The following is a 15024-nucleotide window of genomic DNA, read 5'->3' on the forward strand; positions in this document are numbered from 1 at the left end:
ACAATGGGAAAACCAGGGGCATGGCCTGTGACTGATTCTGAGACAGGCCTGCTCAAACTTCACTGCCTGACCTCAAAAATGCCCACAGACACATGCCAACACCTTGTAGAAATTTTAGGAAGGGTAGAGAAGATTTTTCACACTTACAAAAGAGTGCCAACCTGCATTGTTTTAGAAAAGTATTCCCGACAACGCATATAGATACAAGCAGAGGTGTAGCTAGGGGTTCAGCTCAGGAAGTGGTAGGGGGGGCGAAACATCTGAGTGCACCCTCAACTGGTAATCCTAATTACAATTACAGTGGCGCAGCCTAAGGCCGAGGTCACACTTGTGAGAAATTCACACGAGTCTCGCGTCTCAATACCCAGCACTACCGCCGCCACTCGGGACCGGAGCGCTCAGCTGCATAGAAATACGGCAGCCGCACTCTCCGGTCTCGAGTGACGGTGGCAGTGCCGGGTATTGAGACGCGAGACTCGCAAGTTTCTCGCAAGTGTGACCCCAGCCTAAATGTGGGTATAGGGGAACCTCAGCAGATGACTGTGCTGCTACTAGAAAAAAAAATCTATAAAGACCAAGATCTACACTACTCACAAAAAGTTATAGATATTTGGATTTCGGGCAAAATTTGAGGCTGAACAAAAAATGAACACTCACCTTTTCAGGTGAACTTAATGTGACCGTCTCTAAACTTTTGAATGCACATGTCCAACAGTTCAGTGTTTCAGTACATTTTGCACAACTTGCTGTTCACTAACAAGGAGCTCAACCCCTTAACGACCAGGGGTTTTGCATTTTCATTTTTTTGCTCCCCTTCTTCCCAGAGCCATAACTTTTTTTTACTTATTGGTCAAAATGGCAAGGTGAAGGCTTGTTTTTTGCGGGATGAGTTGTGCTTTTGAACAACACCATTGTTTTTACGATGTCGTGTAATAGAAAACGGGAAAAAAATTCCAAGTGCGGTGAAATTGAAAAAAAAAAGTGCAATCCCACACTTGTTTTTTGCTTGGCTTTTTTACTAGTTCAATGCTAAAATTGACCTGCCATAATGATTCTCCAGGTAATTACAAGTTCTTACACACCAAACATGTCTAGGTTCTTTTTTATCTAAGTGCTGAAAAAAAATCCAAAGTTTGTAAAAGAAAAAAAAAAAGTTGCCATTTTCCTAGACCTGTAGCGTCTCCATTTTTCAGGAACTGGGGCTGGGTGAGAGCTTATTATTTGCGTGCCGATCTGACGTTTTTATTGATATCATTTTGATGCAGATATGTTCTTCTGATCGCCCGTTATTGCAATGTTGCAGCGACCAAAAAGATGTAATTCTGGCATTTCGATTTGTTTTCTCGCTACGTTGTTTACTGATTGAATTAATAATTTTTATATATTGATAGATCGAGCAATTCTGAACACGGCGATGCCAAATATGTGTATGTTTGATTTTTTTTTTTTTATTTTGAGTTGGGTGAAAGGGGGTTGATTTGAACTTTTATTTTTTTTAATATTTTTTAAAACATTTTTTCTTTTACTTTTTACTTGCTTCAATAGTCTCCATGGGAGACTTGAAGCTGCAGTTGTCCGGTCACCTCTGCTACATAATGTAGGGCTGCAGCCATGCTCTATGTAGCAGGAATGCTCACTTGCTATGATTGCCGACCACCAGGCAGCGCTCATAGAAATCCAGCATTGACAACCAAAGGGGTCTTCTACTGACCCCAGGTTGTTATGCCAATCCATAACCATGGCGACCCGCGATGGGAGGTAAAGATGCGCTTCCCGCGCATGCATGTTAAATGCCATTGTCAGAGTTTGACAGCGGCATTTAACATGTTAACATCTGCAATTTCACCTGCGGCTGTTCCGAGCATGTGTCAGCTATACAGATAGGCTGTCATGTGCTGGAAAAAGTGCGGGCTTATCGCCGGAGCCCGCACCAAACAGGTGGAGTCATCCAATGACGGACTCTGTCCGTCATTGGACGTTAAAGGGTTAATGTCAAAATTCAAAACAGGTGTGTTTGATCCATGAATTAGCCAATACATTTTGGAGTTCAATTAGAATTGGTATTTAAACAGTCTTCCTCATCATGCTGTTCACATTTTGATATCATGGGACCAATATGTCACCTAACAATTGATCAACAGTATCTCCTAATTCCGAGGCTTCAAGCAGGATGTTCTCAGACAGAAGTGGTCACTGAGCTTAGAGTCACAGAGTCATCAGCAGGTTGCAACACAGATATAGAGAGATTGGAAGAGTCAAAGAAAGGCAGAGAAGTGGACTTCCTTTGGCTACATCCCACACTCATGAATAGAGGTAAGCAACTTTGCCTCTGGGAGGGTCGAGTCGGGTTTCGGACCACCCGACTTTACCAAAAGTCGAGTCGAACAAAATCGGCCAACTATCGGCAAAAGTCGGAGTTCCGACCGAAACCCGACCCCAATGCAAGTCAATGGAGAATAAAAGTCGGCAATGAGTGGAGGACAGTAAACACACCTACAGTTCCCATTTCAATGGCAACGACATCAATTTTTATTACTTAAGCTTGTCAGCCTTAATTTACTTTATAATTATAGTAACGCATTGAAAACTGGGGGTTATTTGGCTAAAGTTGTGGGGGGGTACAGCCCAGTTAGGGAGGTGGAAAAACTGGCATATGTTGAGGTGTAGCCAGGACGTTCAGCAGCTGCAAATGGAGGAATTGGAGAAGTCGGAGGAAGAGGAGGACAAAGCGAGCCATTTTGCTGGCAACCTATGTGTCATCAGGGGAAGGTGGTACAAAATCCTTTGAAACCCTGACGGTTCATTTTAATGAAGGTGAGATCACCTACATTTTGGGTCGACAGCCGGGTCCTTCCTTCTGTCAGGATTGATCCAGCAGCACTGAAGACTCTTTCTGATAGCACACTACCAGCAGGGCAAGCGAGCTCCTGTAAGTCATATTGTGTTAATTCAAGCCCTGTGTCCAGTTTACAGGCCCAGTAGTCAAAGGGGAATGAACTGTGAGGCTATGTGCACACGTATGCAGAAATTTCTGCATAAAAACCAGACTCCCTTCCCTGAAAACGCGCGTTTTTTTCCGCGTGTTTTTTATGCGCTTTTTGCCACGCGTTTACAGACTCATATAAAATAGCTAGAAACGCAGAATTTTCCGCAAAATTAATTAGCATGCTGCGTTTTTTACCGCGAAGCGTTTTTTCACGGTAAAAACGCATCAATATGCACAAAAAATGCAAAATGCATAGAAATGAATGGGAAGCTTATTTAAGCGTTTTTTGAGCGGATTTTTTGGCAAATCCGCGACAAAACGCTACGTGTGAACACAGCCTGAAGGAGAACATTGATAGGGGAGGAGAGGTAATTTTGAACCATATTTGACAACTGCTGTCTCCTGTCTGTTGCAATCGATTCAGTATTACCAGTCGTGTGAGCGGTACTCGAGAAATCAGTCCACAACATGGTCATGAAACCCCTGTCTCCAACGCCACTTCGGCTGTGTGCACCACGAACACCTCTTCCGTGTTGCCCCGTACGGCTCGTGGTAGAACCTGCACCGCTGCTGTGTGCTGGGAATGTCTCTAACAAACGGTTTACCAGAGTTGCTTGTTTGTTCGCCAGTATTAGCTCTAGGTTCTCTTGTGGCATGATGTTCTGTAATCTGCCTTTATAGCGTGTATCGAGGATGCTGGCCAACCAGTAGTCGTCATCCTTCATAATTTTGGCAATGCGGGGTCCCTTTTTAGGATCTGCAAGAGATAATCACACATGTGGGCCAATGTACCAGGTGTCAATGATACACTGCTAGTGGTGAGTGGAGGAGCACTTTCTGGCAAATCCACATCCCTCCAGTCACGCACAAACCCTGTACCTGACCTTGGCAAGCCAACATTTTCTCTTGCCCCCTGAAAAGCATCCTCCTCCCCAAAATAATCATCCCCCTCATTCTCCTCCTCCTCTTCTTCCTCCACCCCGTCCAGGACAGTTCCCTGAGCAGACAATGCCTGACTGTCATCAAGGCTTCCCTCCTCCTTTTCCTCCGCTGCAGACACCTGATCCTTAATGTGAGTCAAAGTTTTCATGAGCAGACGCATAAGTGGGATGTTCATGCTTATGATGGCGTCGTCTGCGCTTACCAGCCGTGTGCATTCCTAAAAACACTGAAGGAATTTACAGATTTCGTTTAGCTTTGATCACTGCACACCCGATAACTCGATGTCTGCCCTCAAACTGCCTGCCCGTGTATCCTCCCATAAATGCATTACAACCTACCTCTGTTCACACAGCCTCTCAACCATGTGCATGGTGGACTTCCACCTTGTTGCAACGTCTATGATTAGGTGGTGCTTGGGGAGGTGGAGTGATCGCTGCAGCCTCTGCATACGACTGGAGTCTACGGGCGAGTGACGGATGTGCTAGCACAGTCTTCGCACCTCATGGAGCAGGGCTGGTAACTCCAGACAATTATTTATGAAGCTCTGCACCACCAGGTTCAAGGTGTGAGCCAGGCAAGGTATGGGTCTGAGTTTTGCCAGGGCTATGGCCGCCACAAAATTACGTCCGTTATGACTGACTCCCTTGCCTGGCTCAAGATGTAAACTGCCCAGCCATGACTCAGTTTCTCGCTGCAAGTAGTCAGCCAGTACCTCCGCGGTGTGTCTGTTGTCGCCCAAAGACATCATCTTTAAAAAAGCCTGCTGACGCTTACCACTAGCTGTTTGACAGTGGGACAACTCTTGTGCAACACTGGCAGCTGTGGATGGAGTGCTCGTGCGACTGCACTCTGTTGATGAGCTTTCGCTTCTGGAGGAGGAGGAGGCAGAGGGTCGAACGCCTACAGCCAACTGTTGCCTATACCGTGGGCTAGGCAGCACTGTCCCACCGCCGCTGTCCCCTGTGGACCCTGCATCTGCCACATTCACCCAGTGCGCAGTGATGGAAGCGTAATGTAATGGCCCTGGCCATGCCTACTGACCAATGCATCTGTTGTGAGGTGCACCCTTCCATTCACTGATTGAGTGCATGGACAATGAGGTCTTTCACATGCGGGTGGAGGGCAGGCATGGCTTTTATAGAAAAGAAGTGCCGACTGGGTAGGTCATAGCGTGGGACAGCTGGCTACCTTCAGTCGAAGCAGGTGCACGTGTGCTACCTGGGGTTTTGTAGTCCGTCCACGCTTGCAAGTGCATGGTGTTTACATGTCTAAGCATGCAACTGGTATTCAAATTTCGGAGATTTTTCCCTCAGCTAAAGTTCCTTCCGCACTTCTTACAGATAACCTTTGCCTCATCAATAGGATATTGGTCAAAAAAGTTCCACACTGCACTCTTCCTACTATGGGAAAAATTTTCAAGGCTTGCACGCTGTGCTAATTTGACCGTCCGGCCAAGATGTCCTGCAACTATTTTTGTTTTTTTAACACGTGTTTGGACTGCTACGGGCCTGCCAGATAACTAGCTGCGATGTCGATGCCTGCTGCGGATCCTCCTCCTCTTTTGAGCTATTGCCAGAGGCACCCTATTCCCCCAATGGATGCCAATCCGGGTCAACAACTGGGTCATCCATCACCTCCTCTTCAATTTCATCTGCACCTTCCTCTGTGTCACCGTGTAAGGTGGTATAGTATGCGGGAAGGGGCACCTGAGTTACATCAGGGTCAGAATCTGGCTCAGTAGACTGCGAGGGCAATGCAGTGCTCTGGGTGAATGTACCAGCAGAATCATATAGCACTGGCTGTGCATCAGTGCACTCCATGTCATATTCATCTTGGACTGGGGAATTCAGGATTTCACTTGATAACTTAGGCATTGTATGTGAAAAGAGCTCCAGGGAGTAAACTAAAGTGTGGCCTGCCGCATCCTTCACTTTTGGTGGGGGTGAAGGACACAAGGAAAGGTGTTGTTCCTGACCAGGAGCCTGCACTGACGACTCAGTGCTTGCAGTTTTTGAAACTTCAGAAGAGGAGGCGATAGAGCTGGAGGCTGTTTCGGCAAAGTAAGCCAAAACCTGTTCCTGATGCTCTGGCTTTAAAAGCGGTTTACCTACTCCCAGAAAAGGGAGCCTTGCAGGCCTTCTGGAGCCAGACGATGACGCAGGCTCAACACCTCCTGCCTTAGGTGCTATTGTGCTTTTGGCACTACCAGCAGATGCACCACCACCACCATCAGTACCAGCTGGCTCCCCCGCCCACATCCGCGGCCTCTTCCACCATACTTCCTCATTTTTGGGAAAATGTACCAAAAATACCAGCAGATATACGGTACTGTATGAGGAGCGTACAGCTGTATACGGTGTAGGGGAAAATTTAAATCTCCGTATTTATTTCCAGAGTCACACACAGACGATTTCTCAGTATGGATTTCACCATAATACAAGCAGCAGATATACGGTACTGTATCAGAAGCGTACAGCTGTATATGGTGTAGGGAAAAATTTAAATCTCCATATATATTTCTGGAGTCACACTCAGGCGCTCACTCAGTATGTAGTTGACCATAATACAAACAGCAGATATACTGTACTGTATGAGGTGCGTACAGCTGTATACGATGTAGGAGAAAATTTAAATCTCTGTATTTATTTCCAGAGTCACACACAGCTCTATACGGTGTGGGAAAAAATGAATGGTTGGTAATTGTGCAGGAAAAAAGAATAAAAGTGTTAGTGCTGTGTAAAAAGCAGTCTGCACAGCAGTGTACACACAGCAATACAGCTATCAGGCAGCCTAATAACCAACGCTGCTGCACACAAGAAAATCCTCCCCTGTCACTAACTGTACAGCACAATTGCTATCAGCACAAGCACATAAGAACTTCTTATATCTTTACAACCCTAACTCTCTCCCTACTGATAAACAGCAACCTCTCCCTACTGTTAACATCGGCAGAAGTAAAATGGAGGTCGGCGGTCAGGGCTTTTATAGACACTATGATGCCCCCCAAAGCAAACCAATCACTGCAATGCCCTTCTCTACGATGGTGGTGGACGCTGCACATGTCATCTCGTTGCCCACAGTGTACATCTTTACTCATTGGCTGAAAAAAAGGCACCTGCAAGCATTCTGGGAAATCTGACTTGGGCGCTCATTTTGCCGACCGCATGGCCGACTTCACGCTATGGTCGGGTTTCGGTCGGCGAAACCCGACTTTGGCATAAGCCGGCGACTTATGAATCTGGCTGACCTGTTTCGCTCAAGTCTACTCATGAACACTTCATTGTGAAAGCAACGCGCTGTTATCGAGCTAATGCACATACACAAAATCACTGTACCAGGACTGTGACGTCAAGTGTATGCGTTGGCGCTCAACTGTTGGTTAGACAGCAGGCTCAGGGTTCACTCATATCTGCGTATAAATTGTACGAGTGCAATGTGAAAAAAACATTGTATTACACTCCAACCAATGTTAGTAAATGAGTCAGCACTCTCTGACTCTTTGGAGTGTTGGATTTAGGGTTCAATATTTGCTATATTTATATGTGACCCCTTGCTTACTTGCCTTATTTATTTACGAGCACATTATTTTCTGATTTATAGCGCTGTCTCTATATGTAAATATCTTTATATGCAGCTCTGGCAAAAATTAAGAGACCACTTTCAAATGTTCAGTTTCACTGTTTTTTCTCTTTATAAGTATATTTTTGAGTAAAATGTAAATTGCTCTTTTAGTCTACAAACTTCTGACAACACGTCTCTGAATTTCCAAGCAATAAATTTTGTATTTTTTTCTGACAAAGAAAAATGGTCCAAATTAAAAAAACAAACAAAACAAAACAGTGCTTTCAGACCTCAAATAATGCAAAGAAAACAAGTTCATAATCATTTAGAAACAACAATACTAATGTTTTAACTCAGGAAGAGTTCAGAAATCAATATTTTCTGGAATAACCATGACTTTTAGTCACAGCTTTCATGCATCTTGGCATGCTTTCCACCAGTCTTTCACACTGCTTTTGGGTGAGCTTATGCTACTCCTGGTAAAAAAATATAAGCAGTTCTTTGTTTGATGGCTTGTGACTATCCATCATCCTCTAGATTACATTCCAGAGGTTTTCAGTGGGGTTCAGGTCTGGAGAATGGGCTGGCCATGACAGGGTTTTGATGTTGTGGTCTTTTAATTTTTGCCAGAGCTGTATATAAAAGAGAGGAAAGTGCTTCGAAAAAGGCAAAAGTCAGTAAAGAAGATTATTACGTGAAGTTACTGTATTAAATGAATAAAGTACAGTACAATAGTTTTTTACACATTGAATAGTTTTTCATACTATACATTACTATGATGGTTGTTAATAAACTTATTTTTTCTTATTTAAAAACACAAAAAAATGGTGTGTTTTTGGGGGGCTGGAATAGATTAATAGCGCTTCAATTAATTTTAATGGGGAAACTTAATTTGATATATGAGCAAATTGAGTTTAGAGCTCGGTCACAGAACAATTTAAACTCGTAAGTCAAGGTATTACTTTACAGTTATGGGGTAGCAATTCTTTTTCGTGGGCCTCTCTGAGCATGGGCCCTGGAGAAACTGCACCCTCCACTCCAGGGGTCCTCAAACTTTTTAAACAGGGGGCCAGATCACGGTCCCTCAGACCATTGGTGGGTCAGAATATAGTTTTAAAAAAACTACAAACAAATTCCTATGCACACTGCACATACTGTATATTATTTTGAAGTAAAACAGCAAAACAGGAACAAATACAATATTTAAACTGAAGAAGTAAAGTTAAATCAACAAACTTACCAATTTTTCAATGGGTTACTTGAATATCCTACACTTCGAGTCAATTTTTTCTCTTTCTTGATATCATTGTTTCCTAGTGATTCCAAATTGCTATTAGTAAAATACCAATATATATACAGTGCTACAAAAAGAATATACCAGCAATAAAATTGCCCACACAGAGACATACAGATGCCCAACAATGCAGCCTCACCAGTGCCCATATTGGTGGAAGTCCACTTTTACCTCAGGCTCAGACTGGTGTGGCCCGAGAGTCCCCAATAGGCAGGTAAATGTCCCCAATAGGCAGCATAGGTCCCCAATAGGCAGTATAGGTCCACAATAGGCAGGTAAATGTCCCCAATAGGCAGCATAGGTCCCCAATAGGCAGCATAGGTCCCCAGTAGGCAGCACAGGTCCCGAATAGGCAGGATAGGTCCCTAATAGGCAGGTAAATTTCCCCAATAGGCAGCATAGTCCCCAATATGCAGGTAAATGTCCCCAATAGGCAGCATAGGTCCACAATAGGCAGGTAAATGTCCCCAATAGGCAGTATAAGTCCCCAGTAGGCAGCATAGGTCCTCAATAGACAGGTAAATGTCCTCAATAGGCAGCATAGGACCCCAATAGGCAGGTTAAGGTCCCCAATAGGCAGTATAGGTCCCCAGTAGGCAGCATAGGTCCTCAATAGACAGGTAAATGTCCTCAATAGGCAGCATAGGACCCCAATAGGCAGGTTAAGGTCCCCAATAGGCAGTATAGGTCTCCAGTGGGCAGCATAGTCCCCAATAGGCAGCATAGGTCCCCAATAGACAGGTAAAGGTCCCCTATAGGCAGCAAATGTCCCCAATAGGCAGGTAAATGTCCCCAATAGGAAGGTAAATGTCCCCAATAGGAAGCATAGGTCCAAAATAGGCAGGTAAATGTCCCCAATAGGCAGTATAGTTCTCCAGTAGGCAGCATAGTCCCCAATAGGCAGCATAATCCCCAATAGACAGGTAAAGGTCCCCTATAGGCAGCAAAGGGCCCCAATAGGCAGGTAAATGTCCCCAATAGGCAGTATAAGTCTCCAGTAGGCAGCATAGGTCCTCAATAGACAGGTAAATGTCCTCAATAGGCAGCATAGGACCCCAATAGGCAGGTTAAGGTCCCCAATAGGCAGCATAGGTCCACAATAGGCAGGTAAATGTCCCCAATAGGCAGTATAATTCCCCAGTAGGCAGCATAGGTCCTCAATAGACAGGTAAATGTCCTCAATAGGCAGCATAGGACCCCAATAGGCAGGTTAAGGTCCTCAATAGGCAGTATAGGTCCCCAGTGGGCAGCATAGTCCCCAATAGGCAGCATAGGTCCCCAATAGACAGGTAAAGGTCCCCTATAGGCAGCAAAGGGCCCCAATAGGCAGGTAAATGTCCCCAATATTAAGCAAAGGTCCAAAATAGGCAGGTAAATGTCCCCATTAGGCAGTATAGTTCTCCAGTAGGCAGCATAGTCCCCAATAGGCAGCATAGGTCCCCAATAGACAGGTAAAGGTCCCCTATAGGCAGCAAAGGGCCCCAATAGGCAGGTAAATGTCCCCAATAGGAAGCATAGGTCCAAAATAGGCAGGTAAATGTCCCCAATAGGCAGTATAGTTTTCCAGTAGGCAGCATAGTCCCCAATAGGCAGCATAGTCCCCAATAGGCAAGTAAATGTCCCCAATAGGCAGCATAGTCCCCAATAGACAGGTAAATGTCCCCAATAGGCAGCATAGTCCCCAATAGGCAGGTAAATGTCCCCAATAGACAGCACAGGTCCACAATAGGCAGGTAAATGTCCCCAATAGGCAGGTAAATGTCCCCAATAGGCAGCATAGTCCCCAATAGGCATGCAAATGTCCCCAATAGGCAGCATAGTCCCCAATAGACAGGTAACTGTCCCCAATAGGCAGCACAGGTCCCCAATAAACAGCATAGTCCCCAATAGGCAGGTAAATGTCCCCAATAGGCAGCACAGGTCCACAATAGGCAGGTAAATGTCCCCAATAGGCAGGTAAATGTCCCCAATAGGCAGCACAGGTCCACAATAGGCAGGTAAATGTCCCCAATAGGCAGGTAAATGTCCCCAATAGGCAGCACAGGTCCACAATAGGCAGGTAAATGTCCCCAATAGGCAGTATAGTCCTCAATAGACAGGTAAATGTCCCCAGTAGGCAGCACAGGTCCCCAATAGGCAGCACAGGTCCCCAATAGGCAGCATAGGTCCTCAATATGTAGCTAAATGTCCCCAATAGGCAGCATAGTCCCCAATAGGCAGGTAAATGTCCCCAATAGGCAGCATAGTCCCCAACAGGCAGGTAAATGTCCCCAATAGGAAGCACAGGTCCCCAATAGGCAGGTAAATATCCCCAATAGGACCGAGCGTTAAAAAAAGAAAAAAAATACCAGTACTCACCTATGTCCCCCGCTGCTCTGAAGAGGCACCCACTCAACTCCGTGTTCTTCTGGCACAGGCACAGGTGGCGTGATGACAATCATGCCGTCTGTGTGTGCTGCATACGGAGGGCTGCGCAACGCCTTTCCTGGCGCCTTGTTGTTCCACCCACGATTACAGGGTCCGCCGGCATTGAACTACAGTGAATTTCAATGTCAGCCGGGCCCAGGGGCCGGATAAAAGTCCTCGGCAGGCTGCATATGGCCCGCGGGCCGTAGTTTGAGGACTCCTGCTCTACTCAGTAGCTACGCTGCTGAGTGTGAGATGCAAGGGCCCCTGCAAAACATGGACATGTGTGAAGGACGCCTGATAGCTACGGTATATGTTTTATTAATTTCTGATTGGAAGGTAAAATTCTTGTTTTTTTTCTCTATCCTATCTATGCACACTTCGCTCTCCATACTTTGAGCTAGAATAATGCAGATTCATGCATTAGCTACTTTTACATGTGCTTAGATTTTCCTAGGAAAGCAACCTGCAGTCAATAAGCTTTGATCGGCTACATCTACTCAGTGACTACCACTTTTTCCTATTGATTGCACAGAAGTAGAGGGAATCTTTGCCTAAAACAATTTACTGTCTAAAAAGAATTAATTGCCATCCATTAAACTAATTATACTGATCAGGCATTTCCTGAATTTCAGCGAGGATACTACACTTGGTTTAGTAGATGTAGCGTACAATATTTAGCCAGAGCTAAGACATTAGCTAGTGAAGAAGAATCACCCTGTAGGATAAGCTTACAAATAGAAGATTTGCTGCATATTTTCCTGTACCATATCTGCATGTAGATTTCACTCTTTACAAAGCAAAGGGTGAAATTTGTGATGAGTTCCGCCCATTTTTTGTGCAGAAATTTTCAGCAATGTGTAGAAAATCCAACAGCAAATATTAAAGGGATCAGTTAGCAGGTTTTTGTTAACTAAAACGACAGCAGCTTGAGATAGGGTCAGAGATCTTGATTCCATTGATGCATGACATAATTTACTGGGTAAAAAGAAAGAAAAAATACTTAGTAACCCTCCAAGGGCTAAAGTCCCAAGATTCACATTTTCAGGGAGGGATGCACGGATAATTAACCAAGTTGGTTTACTAGGTGCAGAAGTGCCAATTATGGAGTAGAAATCCAGCAATGCCAAGAAATTACTTAAAGTTCAGCTTTAATCAACATTCTCTTAAAAATATTGTGAAAAGATAGAGAGAAAAAAGTATAAAGTCATGTGGGTGATGCATTTCGAACTGCACTGGTTCTTAATCATAGCCTATCAGTGCAAAAGCAATCAAACATATAAATAGAGGATGGGCCATTTATATGGAAACACCTAAATAAAATGGGAATGGGTATGGATATCAACTTCCTGTATGTGGCACATTAGTATATTGGAGGGGGAAAACTTTTCAAGATAGGTGGTGACCATGGTGGCCAGTTTGAAGTCTGCCATTTTGGATCCTACTTTATTTTTTTTAATGGGAAGAGGGTCGTGTGACACATCAAACATATTGATAATTCACAAGAAAAACAGTGGTGTGCTTGGTTTTAACGTAACTTTATTCTTTCATGAGTTATTTACAAGTTTATGACCACTTATAAAATGTGTACAAAGTGCTGGGCATTGTATTGGATTGTCAATGCAACCCTTTTCTCCCACTCTACCAGCCCATAAATTGTAGGCTTAGCCCAGTAGTGACATGTTTGTCCAAAATTGTAGACTGGTGGCCCAGAAGTGGCTTGTAGTGTAACATAGTAGCATAGTTTTGAAGGCTGAAGGAAGACCTCATGTCCATCTAGTTCAGCCTATTTTTAGTGCAGCTGTTCTGCATTGTTGATTCTGGGGAAGGCAAAAAACCCACAGAGTAGAAGCCAATTTTCTCCATAGGGAAAAAAATTCCTTCCCCTAAGCTGGGTCAACCATCTACCTATAATATTCTGTTATTCGTAACCTTCTATACTGTTACTCACAAGAAAAGCATCCATTCCTTTCTTAAATTCATTCAGTGAGTTGGCCATCACCACTTCCTCAGGAAGAGAATTCCAGAGCCTCACTGCTCTTACCGTGAAGAACCCTCTTCTATGCTGGTGCAGAAATTGTCTTTCCTCCAAACGACGAGAATGCCCCCTTGTTCTTGTCACAGTCCTTAGTACAAACAGTTCATTGGAGAGATTTCTGTATTGCCCTCTGATATACTTGTACATATATATTAGGTCTCCCCTAAGTCTTCTCTTTTCTAGAGTAAATAGACCTTATTTTGATAAGCTTTCTGGGTATTGTAGTGAACCAACTCCATTTATCATTTTAGTAGCCCGCCTTTGAACCCTTTCAAGTTCAGTAATGTCTTTCTTGAGCACCGGCGTCCAAAATTGCACACAATACTCCAAGTGTGGTCTGACGAGTGATTTGTACAGAAGGAGAATTATGTTTTCATCTCGTGTCCCCAGACCTCTTCTAATGCATCCCATGACCCTATTTGCTTTGGTGGCAGCTGCCTGACACTGGGCACTCCAATTTAGCTTCTTATTGACTAAGATGCCTAAGTCTTTTTCCATGTCTGATTTCCCCAGCAGTTTCCCATTTAGTAATTGTAGCATCTGTTTCTCCTTCCCATGCGCATAACCTTACACTTATCTGTGTTAAACCTCATTTGCCATTTTTCAGCCCAATTCTCCAATTTACTCAAATCTGTCTGTAGTTGCAAACTGTCCTCCTTTGTGTTAACTACCTTACATAGTTTTGTATCATCTGCAAATACTAATATTTTACTTTGTAAGCCATCCACTAGATCATTAATAAATATATTAAATAGTAGGGGGCCCAATACAGAACCATGTGGTACCCCACTAGTAACCCTGGCCCAATCTGAGTATGCCCCATTAATAACCACTCTTTGTTTTCTATCACTAAGCCAGCTACCTACCCATCTACACACATTTTCCCCTAGCCCAAGCTTTCTCATCTTACTTGCCAATTTTTTATGTGGGACAGGGTCAAATGCTTTAGAGAAGTCGAGATAAATGACATCCAATGATTCTCCTCGATCCATTTGAGAGCTTACATCCTCATAGAAGCTGATCAGGTGACTTTGACAGGAGCGATCCTTCATAAATCCATGTTGATATGGAGTTAAACATTTATTAACATTGAGATATTCCATAATGGTATCCCTTAGAAACCCTTCAAAAATTTTACCCACAACAGATGTTAAGCTTACCGGCCTATAGTTTCCAGGTTCCCTTTTACACCCCTTTTTGAATATTGGTACCACATTTGCTTGCCGCCAATTAAAAGAAACAGACCCTGATTCTATAGAGTCTTAAATACAGTTGTGGCCAAAAGTATTGACACCCCTGCAATTCTGTCAGATAATACTCAGTTTCTTCCTGAAAATGATTGAAAACACAAATTCTTTGGTATTATTATCTTCATTTAATTTGTTTTAAATGAAAAAACACAAAAGAGAATGATGCAAAAAGCAAAACATTGATCATTTCACACAAAACTCCAAAAATGGGCCAGACAAAAGTATTGGTACCCTCAGCCTAATACTTGGTTACACAACCTTTAGCCAAAATAAGTGTGACCAACCGCTTCCGGTAACCATCAATGAGTTTCTTACAATGCTCTGCTGGAATTTTAGACCATTCTTCTTTGGCAAACTGCTCCAGGTCCCTGATATTAGAAGGGTGCCTTCTCCTAACTGCCATTTTTAGATCTCTCCACAGGTGTTCTATGGGATTCAGGTCTGGACTCATTGCTGGCCACCTTAGAAGTCTCCAGTGCTTTCTCTCAAACCATTTTCTAGTGCTTTTTGGAGTGTGTTTTGGGTCATTGTCCTGCTGGAAGACCCA

Source organism: Dendrobates tinctorius, unplaced genomic scaffold (genome assembly GCF_039654945.1).
Source record: "Dendrobates tinctorius isolate UK_male_01 unplaced genomic scaffold, ASM3965494v1 ptg000224l, whole genome shotgun sequence".
NCBI classification, from domain to species: domain Eukaryota; kingdom Metazoa; phylum Chordata; class Amphibia; order Anura; family Dendrobatidae; genus Dendrobates; species Dendrobates tinctorius.